The 19,209-nt window shown below is 42.7% G+C and overlaps 1 protein-coding gene across 3 annotated transcripts in view; it reads right to left on the reverse strand.

The window, feature by feature from the left end:
- LOC141275451 (kelch-like ECH-associated protein 1A) overlaps positions 1 to 19,209 on the reverse strand; it is a 59,418-nt gene that overhangs the window by 29,131 nt on the left and 11,078 nt on the right. The window contains exons 1-2 of one of the 3 annotated variants that reach the window (XM_073686386.1): positions 11,533 to 11,787; positions 10,930 to 11,090 (exon numbers count right to left, since the gene is read on the reverse strand). The gene's annotated coding sequence lies outside the window, so the exon portion shown is untranslated. Of the gene's footprint in view, positions 1 to 10,929; positions 11,091 to 11,532; positions 11,788 to 19,209 lie in introns of those variants that run through there. The other 2 variants (XM_073686387.1, XM_073686388.1) reach the window with 2 other exon arrangements.

The raw sequence follows: 19,209 nt of genomic DNA on the forward strand, positions 1-19,209 counted from the left end.
ATTTAAACATCAAAACCACATAAATAGTTCCGCCACTGGTTTGACCGCCCTGAGCCATGGAACCGGGTTGCCGCCACGGAGACTACAACCACCAGCATCCACCAAAAAGGGTCCGGCTCCGGGTGTCCCAAGGCCCAGGGGGCGCGTCAGAACATTTTCATCACCTTTCACAATCACCAATGGGACAAGGCAGGGATGTTCTCTGTCCCCTCTCTTATACATCCTAGTGACGGAGCACCTGCTCTCATCAATTCGCCATAACCCCAATATTAGGTGGATTGAGGTGGGAGGCACCGAGTACAAGTGCTCTCTATTTGCTGATGATGTCCTAGTATATATCACTCAATCACATATATCCATCCCTGCTGTTATGGCTGAAATAGATCACTTTGTTACATGGTCAAATTTTAAAATCAATGCAGCGAAGTCTGAGGCCCTCGATGTCTCCCTCCCCAAATCCATATAGGATTCCATCCAGTCCAACTTTCCCTTTGCCTGGCCCTCACAGGGTATCAAATATTTAGGAATTCCTATTCATAGAGACCTCTCCCATCTATGTTATCTTAATTTTGGGCCCTTTATTGAACAACTCCATACAGACCACGGTTGGCAAGTTAGAACTGTAAGATTCACTACGTGAACCACTGGTGTTTTGTGGAAAAGCACATGTACACTGTGTTCCAAATTATTATGCAAAAAGTGTTTAGGAGTGATAAGGGAAGAATTTGTTTGTTTGTCAGTTAAACTCATTGATGGTGATGTGTGTCAGGGCTCTTTATATCACTGTAAGCAATTGCAGACACCTGTGCTAATTAGTTTGGCAGGTGTGTCCAATGAAAGGCAAGACTACTTAAGAAGGCTGTCTCACATTATTAAGCAGCCTACATTTTCTGCCAAAATGGGAAAGAAAAAGGATGTGTCGGCTGCTGAGAAGCAACAAATTGTGGAGTGTTTAGGTCAAGGCATGACTACAATCAACATTGTGCGATGATCAGGATGAAGTATCTTGGCAATCAAGAAGTATGTAGCTGATTCACAGTACACACGCGTGCGTGCTGATAAGGGCAAATTGAGGACTCTTTCCTACAGGCAATTACGTCAGGTTGAAAGAGCAGCGGCAAAAAAGCCTTGTCATAGCAGCAGACAAGTTTTTGAAGCTGCTTGTGCCTCCAACGTCCCCCGAACAACAAGATGCAGGGTCCTTCAGAGGTTTGCAGCTGTGCATACGCCATCCTGTCGACCTCCTCTATCCACTTCACACAAGCAGAAACGGCTCCAGTGGGCCAAACATTACATGAAGACTGATTTCAAAACTGTTTTGTTCACGGATGAGTGCCGTGCAGCGCTCGATGGTCCAGATGGATGGAGTGGAGGATGGCTGGTTCATGGACACCCCACGCAAACACGGCTACAGCGCCAACAAGGAGGAGGTGGAGTAATGTTTTGGGCTGGAATCATGGGGAGAGAGATTGTCGGCCCCTTTAGGATCCCTGAAGGCGCTAAAGATGAACTCCATAATGTATGTGGATTTTCTCAAACAGCACTTCCTGCCATGGTTCAAGAAGAAGAACCGTGTATTTCACAGCAAGATCATTTTTCTGCATGATAATGCACCATCTCATGCTGCACATAAAACATCTGCATCTCTGGCTGATATGGGCATAAAAGGGGACAAACTTATGGTGTGACCCCCATGCTCCCCTGACCTCTACCCCATTCAGAACCTTTGGAGCATCATTAAAAGGAGTGTCTATGATGGCGGGAGGCAGTTCACATCTAAGCAACAGCTCTGGGAGGGTATTCTGTCCTCATGCAAAACAATTGAAGCAGAAACCATCCAAAACCTGACAAATTCAATGGACGAGAGAGTTCAGAAGCTCCTTTCGAACAAGGGGTCCTATGTGAAAATGTAACATCACCTAGAATAAAGTTTTGAGTTGAAAACTGTTTGATTTCAGTTTCTAACAACCTGCTAATGCTTATAATTTCAAAAATGACCATTTTTTTGGTCTTTATTAAAATGAAAAGGTTGATCGAAAAGTTTGGGGGATCTAAGAGTGTGGCAACCCAGTAGTCATGATTACTTCGAATTCTGACAATATGAGGGTCATGCTGCAGGTAGTGCAGCAAGAAGGCACTTATGTGTCTTGCGCATCTCGGAGCCCCAAAATTATTTTCCGGGCTAGATGCAGCTAAAAATTATTATTAATTTTAAATCTGGTGAAGCTTTAGTATAGATGACCTAATAGGATCAGTGCTGCACACTGCTACAAAGCCCAAATTATTTTCCAGTCAAGATACAGATAAACATGATTAGTAATTTTAAATCTGGTGGAGCTTATTATAGATGGCCTAATAGAATCAGTGCTGCACACTGCTACAAAGCCCAAATTATTTTCCAGCCAAGATACAGATAAACATGATTAGTAATTTGAAAGCTTAAAACGGTTGGTAGGGTGATTTTAACCAATCATCAAGCTTTTACTCTCCCCAGGATGACACAGGGGTAGAAAAGTCGTTTCGGATCCATGATTTGTTCATCTTTATGAACGTGAGTCTGTCTACATTATCAGTGGAGAGCCGCGTGCGCTTATCTGTCAGCACACCACCAGCAGCGCTGAACACACGTTCAGACAGAACGCTGGCTGCGGGGCATGACAAGATCTCCAAGGCGTAAGTGGCTAGCTCCGGCCATTTATCCAGATTGGAAGCCCAAAAAGAGCAAGGGTCCAGTGACACAGTCGTGGCTTCAATGTTTACTTGGAGATACTCCTGTACCATCGTCTCTAGGCGTTGACTATGTGTCAGACTTCTTGTCTCCTGTGGCCTTGCAAAGGATGGGCTAAAAAAGTGGTGAAATGATTCCGCAAAATTGATGTTACCAGCAGATACTGTGGTTCTGTTACGGTTTGAGTGCTGAACACTTGACGGTCCCACGGTTGGCAAGTTGGAACTGTGAGATTCACTACGTGCACCACTGGTATTTTGTGGAAAAGCACATGTAAGATTCTGCAACAGTCTCTGCTGATACTCCTGCATGCGTGCATCCCTTTCTATGGCAGGAATAATTTCTGCAAATTTACTTTTGTACCGGGGATCTAACAGTGTGGCAACCCAGTAGTCAGGATTATTTCTAATTCTCACAATTCGAGGGTCATGTTGCAGGTAGTGCAGCAAGAAGGCACTCATGTGTGTTGCGCATCCAGGAGCACCAAGTCCCTGTTGTGTTGGTGGCGAGGTAACAATCATGCTTCCTTCCTCTGTCCTCTCCCCCCAACCTCGCACAACAGAAATGTGATCAAGGTCTCCCTCATCTGATGAGTCTTCCATCAGTTCGTCCTCCACTTCTTCCTGGGCTCCTGCACCTTCCTCACTAGTTTGGCTGCTACCATGCGCCCTGGTAAAACCATCTCCCCCACCCTCACATGCCTGCCGCCTTGGTGCTGCCGACCGTCTGGACCTTGCAGATGTTAGCCCTTCCGCATACAACTCCTCCTCCTCTACTTCCTCCACCTCCTCTTGTGCCACCACCTGACTCCGAATTCTGTTTAACATGTGCTCCAGCATGTAAATCACCGGAATAGTCATGCTGATAATGGCATCGTCAGCACTAAACATCTTCGTCGCCATTTCAAAACTGTGCAGAAGGGTGCATAGGTCCCTGATCTGAGACCACTCCTCCAGCGTGATTTGCCCCACCTCTGGATCTCGTTGGCCCAGGCTATACGTCAGAACGTATTGCACCAGGGCTTGTCGGTGCTGCCACAGTCGCTGAAACATGTGCAGAGTTGAATTCCACCGGGTAGGCACATCGCATTTTAGCCGGTGAAGTGGCAGGCCCAACGACTTCTGTAGAGATGTAAGTCGCTGAGCTGCGGGATGCGAACGGCGAAAGTGAGCACACAGCGACCGTGCCCTCTGCAGAAGGCCATCTAGTCTGGGATAGTGGGCTAAAAATTGCTGGACAACCAGGTTCAACACGTGAGCCATACAAGGCACGTGTGTGACATTGCCCCGGCGAAGGGCCGCACCCAGGTTTGCAGCATTGTCGCACACGGCCTTCCCTGGTTTCAGGTCCAGTGGAGACAACCATTCATGAAATTGGTTCTCCAGAGCTGACCACAACTCCTCAGCTGTGTGACTCACATTTCCCAGACATTTCAATGTAAAAACCGCCTGATGACGTTGAGCCCTACTGCCAGCATAGTAAGGAGGTGTGCAGGATCCCTTCTGCGCAGTTAGAAAGCTTGTGGCATGACCAGACAGGCTTTGGGTGCATGTGGAAGACCGAGAGGAGGTTGAGGAGGCAGAAGCAGTGGAGGAACTTTGACATAAAGAGGATTGACGCACAACTCGTGGGGACGGCAAGACTTGGACAGCAGCCCCTTGTCCTGCTGTCACCATAGTTACCCAGTGCCCAGTCAGCGACATGTAACGCCCCTGTCCATGCCTACTCGTCCAAGTGTCTGTGGTGAAATGCACCCTGTCACACACAGAGTTTCTCAAAGAAGCGGTGATGTTGTGTGCGACATGCTGGTGGAGCGCAGGCACACCTTTCTTTGAGAAGTAGTGCCGACTGGGCATCTGGTACTGGGGCACTGCGACGGACATAAGGTCTCGAAAATCCTCTGTGTCCACCAGGCGGAAAGGCAGCATTTCTGTAGCCAAGAACTTGCAGATGGTGAAATTCAACCTCTTAGCTTTCTCATGGCTAGGAGGAAATGGTCTTTTACTTGTCCACATCTGAGGGACCGAGGGCTGGCTATTGTGCTTAGACGGGGTTGATAAGGGTGTCCCCGGCAAACTGCCGGTCTGTGAGGAAGATGCAGGCGGACATGTTAGGTTGCCTTGATCCAAAGGTGGTGCTATCGATGTCGGACAGCGCTCAACACCAGCTGGTGTTACCACCTCCAAAGAAAATGATGACCTGCCAATCACGCTGGCTGTTGCGGGTAAAGAGGTGGCAGGTCTGCGCCCCAAAACAGGTGTGACTGCTGTCCCCCCAGTCACAGAGGATGAAGAGGCCGCGGATGCACAAGACATGGCAGACGGTGGTTGGCCCGGCCGGCTAGGCCGCATTGTAGCACACTGAGCTTCCCACTGCAACTTATGCTTCATGTCCATGTGCCGGTTCATGCATGAAGTACTCAAACTATGTATTTTTTGGCCTCTACTTAGCTTTTGCTGACAAATGTTATAGATAACACGAGTTGGGTCATCTTTATCGATCTGAAAAAATGCCCAGGCTATGCAAGGCTTAGCACCCATGCGACCTGAAGAGCCACCACGACTTGTGGTGAGAGGCAGAGTTGTGTTTGAGGATGCAGTTGTTGACGTGCTTCCAGTACTACGTCTCTGTCCAGGAAGGCGCAACCTGACCTCGTCGTCACTAGCATCTTCCTCCACCTCCTCTGCTGACCTCATCTCTTGGCTGACTGTGGGTTGACAGTAAGTGGGATCTCCAACCTCATCATCATCACCCTGTGCGTTATCACACCCGTCGTCCTCAGAGCCAACCTGTTCCTGCCCTGACAAAAAACTAAAGTTGTCGCTCCAATCAGGTATTTGAGTCTTATCATCGTCTTCCTCATTGTCTCCACCAACAGGAGTTACAGTTTGGGAATGAGGGTCTACATTATGGTCAGAACCTTCTGCGTCTGGTCCTGGATCCGACTCAAAAAGATTCTGGGCATCAGTGCAGATCATTTCCTCGTCTGGATTCACAGAAGCGCTGGAGTCGACCTCTGATTCCCAGGCTATAGTATGAGTAAACAGCTCTGCAGACTCAACCATCTGTTCTACCTCATACTCAGACGGGCAGCTGGAGATTTGGGAGCTGTGAGGAAGCAAGTGCGATTGGGGTGACACCTTTGAGGACTGGAGTATTTGTGATGTTGAAGTTGATGTGGAGGAGAGCCCACTTAAAGGAGCACTTGATATCCGTTGAAGCACCTGCTGTTTTTGTGCCTCATCTGGAATTTGTAGCGATTGGCATGGCCGTAAGAAAGGGATCTTATCACATTGTCCGCTAAAAGAAGCAGACATTTTAGTTTGGCTGGAAGATGGTCTTTCTTCTGCAGATGTTACTGTTGCTTTAACACCTACCCCACGGACACAACCTTTTATCCCCTTCCCAACACGCCTATTCCCCTTTCCACCAGCAGCAGGCCTTTTTCCACTCATTTTGGTGGTTAACTAATTAACAACTCTGGAGTTGTTTGCACAAAAAAACAATGGATGGGAACCGAGCAGAGCTGAGTGGCCAAACTGTGGTATTAGGCCAAAACTATTGGCTGGGTTAGATGCAGAAAAAAATTATATTCAATTTGCAACCTGATGGAGGTCAGTATAGATGGACTAATAGAGAAAGTCCCACACACTGCTAGAAGGCCAAATATTTTTTCAGAGCTAGATGCAGATAAAAATTATTTTTAATTTGCAACCTGATGGAGGTCAGTATAGATGGACTAATAGAGAAAGTCCCACACACTGCTAGAAGGCCAAATATTTTTTCAGAGCTAGATGCAGATAAAAATTATTTTTAATTTGCAACCTGATGGAGGTCAGTATAGATGGACTAATAGAGAAAGTCCCACACACTGCTAGAAGGCCAAATATTTTTTCAGAGGTAGATGCAGAAAAAAATATATTCAGTTTGCAATCTGATGGAGGTCTGTATAGATGGATTAATAGAACAAGTCCCACACACAGCTAGAAGCCCAATATTTTTTCAGAGGTAGATGCAGAAAAAAATATATTCAGTTTGCAACCTGATGGAGGTCAGTATAGATGGACTAATACAACAAGTCCCACACACAGCTAGAAGCCCAATATTTTTTCAGAGGTAGATGCAGAAAAAAATATATTCAGTTTGCAACCTGATGGAGGTCAGTATAGATGGACTAATACAACAAGTCCCACACACAGCTAGAAGCCCAATATTTTTTCAGAGGTAGATGCAGAAAAAAATATATTCAGTTTGCAACCTGATGGAGGTCTGTATAGATGGATTAATAGAACAAGTCCCACACACAGCTAGAAGCCCAATATTTTTTCAGAGGTAGATGCAGAAAAAAATATATTCAGTTTGCAACCTGATGGAGGTCTGTATAGATGGATTAATAGAACAAGTCCCACACACAGCTAGAAGCCCAATATTTTTTCAGAGGTAGATGCAGAAAAAAATATATTCAGTTTGCAACCTGATGGAGGTCAGTATAGATGGACTAATACAACAAGTCCCACACACAGCTAGAAGCCCAATATTTTTTCAGAGGTAGATGCAGAAAAAAATATATTCAGTTTGCAACCTGATGGAGGTCTGTATAGATGGATTAATAGAACAAGTCCCACACACAGCTAAAAGCCCAATATTTTTTCAGAGGTAGATGCAGAAAAAAATATATTCAGTTTGCAACCTGATGGAGGTCAGTATAGATGGACTAATACAACAAGTCCCACACACAGCTAGAAGCCCAATATTTTTTCAGAGGTAGATGCAGAAAAAAATATATTCAGTTTGCAACCTGATGGAGGTCTGTATAGATGGATTAATAGAACAAGTCCCACACACAGCTAGAAGCCCAATATTTTTTCAGAGGTAGATGCAGAAAAAAATATATTCAGTTTGCAACCTGATGGAGGTCAGTATAGATGGACTAATACAACAAGTCCCACACACAGCTAGAAGCCCAATATTTTTTCAGAGGTAGATGCAGAAAAAAATATATTCAGTTTGCAACCTGATGGAGGTCTGTATAGATGGACTAATACAACAAGTCCCACACACAGCTAGAAGCCCAATATTTTTTCAGAGGTAGATGCAGAAAAAAATATATTCAGTTTGCAACCTGATGGAGGTCAGTATAGATGGACTAATACAACAAGTCCCACACACAGCTAGAAGCCCAATATTTTTTCAGAGGTAGATGCAGAAAAAAATATATTCAGTTTGCAACCTGATGGAGGTCTGTATAGATGGATTAATAGAACAAGTCCCACACACAGCTAGAAGCCCAATATTTTTTCAGAGCTAGATGCAGAAAAAAATTATATTCAATTTGCAACCTGATGGAGGTCAGTATAGATGGACTAATAGAATGATGCTATGCCCAAAAGATTTTACTTCACTGGGTGCAGTAAAAAAATTGGTATTCTATACACAGGTGGTATATCTTGCAACACAGATAGGCTACTCCACTGACTAACACACTCTGCAATAGGCCAAAAAGGATTAGCTTTGCTAGATTCAGCCAAATGCTGTGAAAAAAACTTGCACAGCACTGGCACAGACCTGCCTAGCAAAAACTGATAGGAACTGATGTAACCTAGTCCTGAAAAGGACTCCAATTACAATTAGTCTTTACTCCCACAACCTATCTATTTAAGAGCACAGACCTGCCTGATAAAAGTCGTAGGAAATGCTGTAACCTAGTCCTTAAGACTGCAATCACAACTATTCCCTACTCCCAAGCTATCTGTAGATTTGTGCGAAAATTGGCTTGAAATTAACAAGGTATAGCGCACACAGCAACAGCGGTGCCGTCTAACACGCAGCTGCAGCAGTGAGAAAATGGTGGCGACGGGGAAAATGGCTTGGTCTTATAGGGCAAGGACATGTGACATACACTGCCAATGACACATGCCCTTGCTTGTGTGAAAAAAAGCACTTCGCTCCGTGTGTGCGCTGCTGATAGGCTGACAGATTGCACCTCCCCACTGCAAATGCGGGAAAGAGAAAAAACAAATGGAGATCTTCATTGTTCCTGCAGAGATCCATCCCCTGCCCCTCCCCCCACCCCACTGTACACTCAAACTGCGTATTAACATTAATTTTCATCATTACTGAGAAAAAATCCAGTTATGATTTTGGTGCACGAACAGTTATCGAACATAACCTCGAACAGCCGAATTTTTCTCAAATCGTTCGTGTTCGCCGAACGGCTCGAACACCGCCCAAAACAGCTCGAATTTGAGATTGGCGAACAGTTCGAGTAGAACAACGCTCATCTCTACTCCTAATGTGCATTTTTTAGCACCTTCCCGTACGTTTCTTGCTGCTGTCATGTTTTTTTTCTGTTTATAAATAAAATAGAATGCCTGAAGAATGGTCAGGTCACTTCTTTAACTCCTGTTTCCACACACATTAATTGTTAATTATACAACAGAAATTTGAACAAATATTTAAAACTTACATATTTTTTGTCTGTTACTGACCCAGCAACTAAAAATGAACCAGCTGCAATGCAGCAATACACAATGCTACAGTGGAAACAGGGAAATGTCTCCAATATTTGAAGTTATCTTACATTGTATACTTTTTAGGACAGGTCCACCCCAAGTTAAATTTAGTGGGATGTCTTGAAACAGTCCTCTAATCATATACCTCAGATATTAGCAACATATATGTGCATACAGTAAGTCTGTCAGTGACATAAGTTAAAAAAGATGTATGGTGTACTACAGTATATGTTTATTTCCCTATTTGCATGTAGGTGTAATTGAAAACAGAAATAACTATTATTACAGTACATTGTGACAAAACCATGAAATGGATAGAACCACAGCGACTGAACACTGGATGGAACTGTAGTGTTCTACTCCATACATTGGCTACATCTGGCTGCTGCTGGAGCAGATTGATCAATGGGGGCGAGGGGTGTGGACACCCACCAATTTACGGATAAGTCATCAATGTGAAAGCTCTGGACAGCTCTCTTAAAGTCATCAATATTATTCATAGATTTGGCTTTCAAATACTGTTTTCATGATGCAGTGAAGAAACTTTTTATGTCGCAACATATTTTTATGAATGTTGCACCACAATTTATGACAACTCTTCTAAAACAGGCACATGTGTTGTGTCTGTTCTGACCTGTAATACAGAAATGTCACTTTTGTAGGACAAAATGTTTATCTGTATAATATATGGCATTCAAATAAAACGCCAAAATCCTACTAATAGCCTAAAGAATGACTAAATTCCAAGATTTCTGACAGTCTCTCTCATGCACTTCCTGCAAATGGCATGTTATATGTTCAGACTGTATATACTATGTATATTTATATATTTATCATGTACAAAAAATAGCTGGATTTAGCAGTCTCATTCTTCCCAACATTTCAAATCACCACCGAAGAAATCAAAGCACAATATTTTTTACAGCTATCCACGAAAACAAAATCATCAACTATATTAGCATTAATAGCATCACGCAGCAATAGGTGCTGATAGGTTTAGATACTTTTCAGAGCAAAAAAATAATCTATCACCATTGAGACATGAACTTAGGGACATTTTAGAAGATAATACAGTGGCATTTACGATAAGTAAAATTCTGCAAAAAAAGATTATGAATGTACAACTGCTTATTGCCTCTACTTCATTGCAAAACATACGTGAACAATGGTCTGTATTTTTTTCAGTGTGCTGGACATATTTTTTGTCCACGTGTCAGTTTTTATAATCCTTGTTGCTATCCATTTTATTTTCACAGCTCCATTGAGTTGCCTGGTATCGAAGTAGCATATGTCTCCTTTTTTTGCTTTCGGTCCACAAAAAAAATAACATATGAAAAGGCACATTGATCGTAGAGGGTCCATAATCTATCCCTAAATATAGCAGATAGCACACGTACCAGAAAATCTGATGTGTGAAAAAGCCCTGACAGTACTTTAAAAATGCCTAAACCACAGACCTGGAAGGAATAAACGCTGAGAAAAAAACCGAAATACAGCAGCTATGTGGTTAGCAAATTTCCATGAAGTGCTGGTGTTATGGGTGCAAATCTGACCAGAAGCAACAGCCGCACATTGTTTCTATTTCCTTCCCACTCTTTAAAGACATGTATGAGCGTGACTGTCAGATATCGAAATCAGATTGTGAGTGGGAGCAGGAAATGAAGGATACAATAATAGGAAATAATATACCTTGTATTGCGGGTCCACACTTCAGAGATCATTTTTCCTTTGCCTTTTACTTCCATTGTCCTCAGCAAGTTTAAGTTTTGTCTGCTCTTCTGAAGATCAAGTCACAGTATAAACTCATTCAAGGAATCAAAGATCTTCACATAGCCATATCCAGTTAATCTCTGTAGTAATGAAAGCCGAATAGGAGAAATCTCACAAATAGTACAACAATAAGAAAATGTGGCTGATGATTTGTGTCAACCATTAAAAGGTTGACACTTATAAGCCAGGCCTGGCTTATAAGTGTAACCCTGTCATATCAATACTAATGCATCTTGTGACTCTATGGGGCAGGTTCAGAGTTCTGGATCTAGTTCTCTTCTGATATCTCTGCTGCTTAGGAAGTGTACACACAGTGCTAGAATTACTGCACTGTCATCCACACCAGGCACCTAGCAGTGAATCATTGCAATGCACAAGAGGAGTTCCTCATTAACCCCTTTATACCTGCAAAGCACTCAGAACAGATTTGCAGATCACATGCATAGTTGTCATTCTTTATGTAACACAGAGCTTATGCCTGAAATAATAACAATATCAGTTACCTGCTAAAAAGCTACTCACCCATCAGTCATGGACAGAGCAGTTTCTACAAGAAGTCTTGTGAGGCTTTAGTATCTATCCACCCACCAAGTTATTCTGGAAGGTAGAAAAAAGTGTAAAAGGATAAAAGCAAATGGTGAAAACAAAAGCTAAGTGACTCAGTGTCTGAGTGGTGGGACTGGCAATCCTCTGTCCTCTCCTGATTATGATGTGACCTGGGTTCAAAGCTCTCTCTGCTGAAGGGAATTACAGCAGTGACTTGACACTTTTCAGGAGAGAAAATGTGTCTCTAACTAGTGAATCTCCAGGCAACTGCCAGGAGTTGTGATTATACAATGTCTGAGAGGAGAGGACACAGCTAAGCGCCACCATAAGCCACAAGAACAAGTGACCAGGACATAATTCTAGAATTATTAGAGATATAAAATTCCATCTGACATTTTTTATTAATCTTAGAGATTAGAGAATCGATTCACAGGACTCTAATCCATCAACCAGGTCAGTAATCTGTGACAGCTCAAATGGAGGCCTGCGAGTCTTCTTACCTCTCTTCTTTTGATTAGCCAGGCTGGCGTCGCGTTATTATTGACACACACACGGCGTCGCACCAGCCCAGCTAATCGAAAGAAGATTCGGAAGGCGACTTGCAAGCCTCCTGTCGAGCGGTCACAGAGTACTGACCTGGCCTGAGTTTTCCTAAAGTTTACAATTGTAAAGACATGACAATTGTCCTCTGTGCATTTTTGGAGGAAAGGGTTTATGTGTATCAAAAGTTGGACACTTCTATAGGTTTTAGCACTAGCTCAATGTAGAGAAAATAATATTATATAACTTTTCAAAGGTCTGGGAAAGGTTTGTGTGTTCTCACACCTGAATAGGTTGGTTTCTTAAAGCATGTAGTTATTTTGCAAAGTAATAATAACATGACTAGTTAAAATGTCTGGATTTATATAATATCGTGGTCATCAGTAGCTGTGTATGTCATTTCTGAAATATTTAGAAAGCAAATCTACCCATTATTATTATTTATTTTTTCACATGTAAATGCTGTGGAATAAATGGCGCTATAATAATTATTATAGCGCCATTTATTCCATAGCACTTTACATGTGAAAAAGAGGAGATAACAGGGAAGTAGAGAAGGAGATCTGGTGAGGATCAAAGGTGGCGTGCAGATAAGTTCCAGGAGACTAGGTCACAGATTTATGGAGGAGACAGGTTGTGGATGGCATTGTATGCCATAGTTAGGGTTGTAGAATTGTAGATTTCTTTTTTTTCCAATACACTTCGGTCTCACACCTCTCTGGGTGGGGGAGAGAACAGATAAGGGATAAGATAGGAGCATAGCAAGGTACGAAACCCCAGTGTCTTCACCATCAGCAGTAATCCAGGGACAGGGATAGCCTAGGGTGCCCCTAGTTTGAGGGACCAGGTAGGTGCCCACAGTCCCTTGTCACTACGTGAAACACCCTATTCTTGTTTGAATATACCGTATATGTATGTATATATATTTTTTGCTTCAAACAAATTGTGCATATATATATATATATATATATATATATATATATATATATATATATATACAGTGGTGTGAAAAAGTGTTTGCCTCCTTCCTGATTTCTTATTCTTTTGCATGGTTGTCACACTTAAATGTTTCTGATCACAAAACAAATGTAAATATTAGACAAAGATAACACAAGTAAACACAAACTGCAGTTTTTAAATGAAGGTCTTAATTATTAAGGGAAAAAGAAATCCAAACCTTCAGGACCCTGTGTGAAAAAGTAATTGGCCTTTAAACCTAATAACTGGTTGGGCTACACCTTAGCAGCAACAACAGCAATCAAGCATTTGCAGTAACTGGCAATTACAACACTCTGGAGGAATTTTGGCCCACTCATATTTGCAAAATTCTTGTAACTCCCTGGTGCCTGCGCAATAGAAACCTGCGCCGCAGTACACAGGCAGACGGGGCCGGGATGAAGCAAAGCGCGCTCTATGCGCATGCCCGGGAAGTCAGGGAGCACAGGACACGTCACAGGGCTTGTCACAGGGCCCTGTGACGTGCAGGGGAGGGGGGTAATATGATAATTAAGCATATAGGCAAAGCTTTGGGGGAATAATAAGCATATAGGCGAGGATTGCTTGGCTTCCCCCGGACGCCAAGCTTGTACAAAATACAATTGATTAAAGTGCTTTCTCTGCAATCAAACCTCTACTATGGGCCATACAGGTATGTATAGATTTACTTTACTATACCCTGTATGCCCATAGTAGAGGTCTGATATCTCCTAAGTGGTGACAGATTCCCTTTAAGGCTTTCACACCAAACGGGCTTCATTTTCTTTATGCCCATAACCACTTGGGTATGTTACCTAACTGATGGGTCATATGGTCTAGGATGAGTTTGTTTCTCATACTCTGCTGATCTCAGCTCTTCTTGGACAAACGCCCTTCCCACTACCCCTCTTTACTTTTTCCCTACTCCTCTCCAGGGACGCAAGGAGCTGGTGTTCACATACTATCATACATACCTGGTTACCAACTGGTATGTGAGTTTGTCCTGATGTAGGGTTTGGGATGGATGCATTATTCAATTTATATTGGTAACGTATATTTATATTATATCTTTTCCTAGGGATTGTTATAAAATATGAGGGTAGCTTGTAATTGACTGGTTCTGACAGTCATATTAGTCAAATGCAACAGCAATAAAAATATATCTACCTATGCATCTGGACAGGCATCTTGCAAAGTAAGGACAGGGTTTGGTGTTTTTACGTGATTTTATTGACTCTATGTGTGTTCATTTTTTGTATCAATAAAATTATATTGTTATGTATATATTTTGGATATGAGGAGTGCTTATCCTTGTTATCTTTCTCTAATATTTACATTTGTTTTGTGATCTGAAATAAGTGTGACAAACATGCAAAAGAATAAGAAATAAGGAAGGGGGAAGACACCTTTTCACACCACAGTATATATATAGAGAGTATATATATATATATATATATATATACAGTACAGATCAAAAGTTTGGACACACCTCATTTAAAGATTTTTGTAAGCAGCTAAGTAAAGAACGAGTGGCCATCATTACTTTAAGAAATGAAGGTCAGTCAGTGCGAAAAATTGGGCAAACTTTGAATGTGCCCCCAAGTGCAGTTGCAAAAACCATCAAGCGCTTCAAAGAAACTGGCTCACATGAGGACCGCCCCAGGAAAGGAAGACCAAGAGTCACCTCTGCTTCTGAGGATAAGTCTATCCGAGTCACCAGCCTCAGAAATCACAGGTTAACAGCAGCTCAGATTAGAGACCAGGTCAATGCCACACAGAGTTCTAGCAGCAGACACATCTCTACAACAACTGTTAAGAGGAGACTTTGTGCAGCAGGCCTTCATGGTAAAATACCTGCTAGGAAACCACTGCTAAGGACAGGCAACAAGCAGAAGAGACTTGTTTGGGCTAAAGAACACAAGGAATGGACATTAGACCAGTGGAAATCTGTGCTTTGGTCTGATGAGTCCAAATTTGAGATCTTTGGTTCCAACCACCGTGTCTTTGTGCGATGCAGAAAAGGTGAACGGATGGACTCTACATGCCTGGTTCCCACCGTGAAGCATGGAGGAGGAGGTGTGATGGTGTGGGGGTGCTTTGCTGGTGACACTGTTGGGGATTTATTCAAAATTGAAGGCATACTGAACCAGCATGCCTACCACAGCATCTTGCAGCGGCATGCTATTCCATCCGGTTTGCGTTTAGTTGGACCATCATTTATTTTTCAAGAGGACAATGACCCCAAGCACACCTCCAGGCTGTGTAAGGGCTATTTGACCAAGAGGAAGAGTGATGGGATGCTACGCCAGATGACCTGGCCTCCACAGTCACCAGACCTGAACCCAATCGAGATGGTTTGGGGTGAGCTGGACCGCAGAGTGAAGGCAAAATGGGCAACAAGTGCTAAGCATATTTGGGAACTCCTTCAAGATTGTTGTAAGACCATTTCCGGTGACTACCTCTTGAAGTTCATCAAGAGAATGCCAAGAGTGGGCAAAGCAGTCATCAAAGCAAAAGGTGGCTACTTTGAAGAACCTAGAATATAAGACATATTTTCAGTTGTTTCACACTTTTTTGTTAAGTATATAATTCCACATGTGTTAATTCATAGTTTTGATGCCTTCAGTGTGAATGTACAATTTTCATAGTCATGAAAATACAGAAAAATCTTTAAATGAGAAGGTGTGTCCAAACTTTTGGCCTGTACTGTATGTGCACAGGTGCATCTCACTAAATTAGAATATCATCAAAAAGTTAATTTATTTCAGTTCTTCAATACAAAAAGTGAAACTCATATATTATATAGAGTCATTACAAACAGAGTGATCTATTTCAAGTGTTTATTTCCTTTAGGCTGTGTGCCCACGTAGCGTTTTTCAAGCGTTTTTGATGCGGAATTTCCGCAGCGGAAACGCTTGTAAAACGCTTGGTAACCCGCACCCCATGGTCCCCAATGGGATTCCGCAAGTTCTATGCACATGCTGCGGATTTTTCCGCAGCGTTTATGCTGCGTTCAAAAATCCGCAGCATGTCATTTAATTTTGCATTTCCGCAAGCAGAATTGCCTTTGTCCAATGCATAAAAAACGCAAGGCAATTCCGCATGTGGAAAACGCGTGATAAACGCGCGAAAAATGCGCGATAAACGCGTGCGGAATTCCGCATGCGTTTTTCCGGGAGAGGACTTGCAGAAATGAAGCAGAAATTTTCTGCTTCATAAATGCAACGTGGGCACATAGCCTTAATGTTGATGATTATGGCTTACAGCCAATGAAAACACAAAAGTCATTATCTCTGTAAATTGGAATAAAAAACACCTGCAAAGGCTTCCTGAGGCTGTGTGCCCACGATGCGGATTTAATGTGTTTCCGCGGTGGTATTTTCGCCGCGGAAACGCATTAAGATCGCTTGTTAAGATGTCTGCCATGTTTCCCAATGATAATTCGCATGTGCTGCAGATTATCATTGTGGAAAAATCCGCAGCACAACCATTTATTGTGTGATTTTGCTGCGAAATCGCCGCCAGTGACTTGCATTGAACCGCATAACATCCGCATGTATACATGAGGATGTTATGCGGTTCAATGCGTGGATGGTACCCGGGTCTGGAGAAGAGGAGACTCTCCTCCAACCCGGGTACCATGGTACCTGCACGTTAAAAAAGAATTACAAAGTAAAAAATATATATATATTCATACACACCTCTCCGGCGGCCCCTGGTCTGCTCACGGCGGCAGGACCTGCAGTGACGACATTTAGTCAGCTGATGGTCACGCGACCGCTGTGACCATCAGCTAACTAAATGACATCACTGCAAGTCCTGGCAGAACACCGCAGGCCGCCGAGGAAAGAGGACACCGCCTGGAGCAGACCGGGGACTGCCGGAGAGGTGTGTATGAATATTTCTTTTTATTTTTTACTTTATAATTCTTTTTTTTTTACTATAGGTGTAGTATTTTAAGCAGAAATCTCGGTCACCCAATATAAATCATGCAAGTTGCATGGATTTATATTGTGTGACCAACTTGTCAAGCCCTTTTCCAAGTGATACTCAAAATCGCTTGGAAAAGCGCTTGAAAAAACGCATATAAAAACGCTTAAAAAACGCTTCTCCTTGGCAGAAAAAACGCATGTAAAATCTGCATGCGTTTTTTTCTGCCAGGGAGAGGAAAAAACGCTCAGGAAATTTCTGCTTAAAATCTGCATCATGGGCACATACCCTAAAGGCTATGTGCCCACAATGCAGAAATGCTGCATATTTTTTCCGCTTCTCCCTGGCAGGAAAAATGCATGCGGTTTTAAAATGCGTTTTTCCCGCCAGGTAGAAGCGTTTGTCAAGCGTTTTTGCATGCATTTCTGCATGCTTGTTATCAAGCGCTTTTCCAAGCGATTTTAGCATCACTTGGAAAGGTGCTTGACAACTTGTTCACATTATATAAATCCATGCAACCGGCATGGATTTATAGTAGTGTGACCAAGTTAGTTAAAAAAAAAAAAAGAATAAGAATGGTAAAAAATAAAGATTATACTTACTTTCCGATGTCCTCCTGGTGTTTTCTCCGCTGCGTCCGGTGTCTTGGGCGGCTCGCGGTGGTGTGAAGGACCTGCGGTGACGTCATTGAGTCATGTGACAGGTCAGTGGAGAGGCGCAGAATCCAAGCTGCTTGAGGTCTAGTGTGAAGTTTCCACAATCAGTCATGGTTTGGGGAGCCATGTCATCTGGTGGTGTTGGTTCACTGTGTTTTATCAAGACCAAAGTCAGCGCAGCCGTCTACCAGGAATTTTAGAGCACTTCATGCTTCCCTCTGCCGACAAGCTTTTTGGAGATGGAAATTTCATTCTCCAGCAGGACTTGGCACCTGTCCACACTGCCAAAAGTACCAATACCTGGCTTAAGAACAACAGTATCACTGTGCTTGATTGTCCAGCAAACTCAGCTGACCTTAACCTCATAGAGAATCTATGGGGTATTGTCAAGAGGAAGATGAGAGACACCAGACCCAACAATGCAGACAAGCTGAAGGCTGCTATCAAAGCAACCTGGGCTTCCATAACACCTCAGCAGTGCCACAGGCTGATCGCCTCCATGCCACGCCGCATTGATGCAGTAATTGATGCAAAAGGAGCCCCGACCAACTATTGAGTGCATTTACTGAACATACTTTACTGAACATACATTTCAGTAGGCCAACATTTCGGATTTTAAAATAATTTTTCAAGCTGTTGTTATAAAGTTTTCTAATTTACTGAGATAATGACTTTTGTGTTTTCATTGGCTGTAAGCCATAATCATCACCGTTAACAGAAATAAACACTTGAAATAGATCACTCTGTAATGACTCTATATAATATATGAGTTCCACTTTTTGTATTGAAGAACTGAAATAAATTAACTTTTTGATGATATTCTAATTTAGTGAGATGCACCTGTATACAGAGGGGAAAATAAGTATTTGATACACTGCCGATTTTACAAGTTTTCCCAGCTACAAAGAATGGAGAGGTCTGTAATTTTTATTGTAGGTACATTTCAACTGTGAAAGACAGAATCTTAAAAAGAATCCAGAAAATCGTATTGTATGATTTTTACATAATTAATTTGCATTTTATTGCATGAAATAACTATTTGATATATTAGAAAAACAGAACTTAATATTTGCACACAAAGCATTAGGGATTTTGGCCCACTCCTCCATACAGATCTTCTCCAGATCTTTCAAGTTTCGGGCTGTCGCTGAGCAACATTAAGTTTCAGCTCCCTCAAAGGATTTTCTTTTGGGTTCAAATCTGGAGACTGGCTTGGCCACTCCAGGACCTTGAAATGCTTTTTACTGAATCACACCTTAGTTGCCCTGGCTGTGTGTTTCGGGTCATTGTCATACTGGAAGACCCAGCCATGAACCATTTTAAATGCTCTTACTGAGGGAAGGAGGTTGTTGGACCAAATCTCGTGAAACATTACCCCATCCATGCTCTCTTCAATACGGTGCAGTTGTCCTGTCCCCTTTGCCGAAAAGCACCCCCAAAGTATGATATTTCCCTCACCATGCTTCATAGTTGGGAAGGTGTTCTTGGGGTTGTACGCATCCTCCAAACACGGCGAGTGGAGTTGATACCAAAAAGTTCTATTTTTGGTCTC

Source organism: Phyllobates terribilis, unplaced genomic scaffold, assembly GCF_046119375.1.
Source record: "Phyllobates terribilis strain yellow unplaced genomic scaffold, ASM4611937v1 Scaffold_1__5_contigs__length_1240528914, whole genome shotgun sequence".
Taxonomy (NCBI): domain Eukaryota; kingdom Metazoa; phylum Chordata; class Amphibia; order Anura; family Dendrobatidae; genus Phyllobates; species Phyllobates terribilis.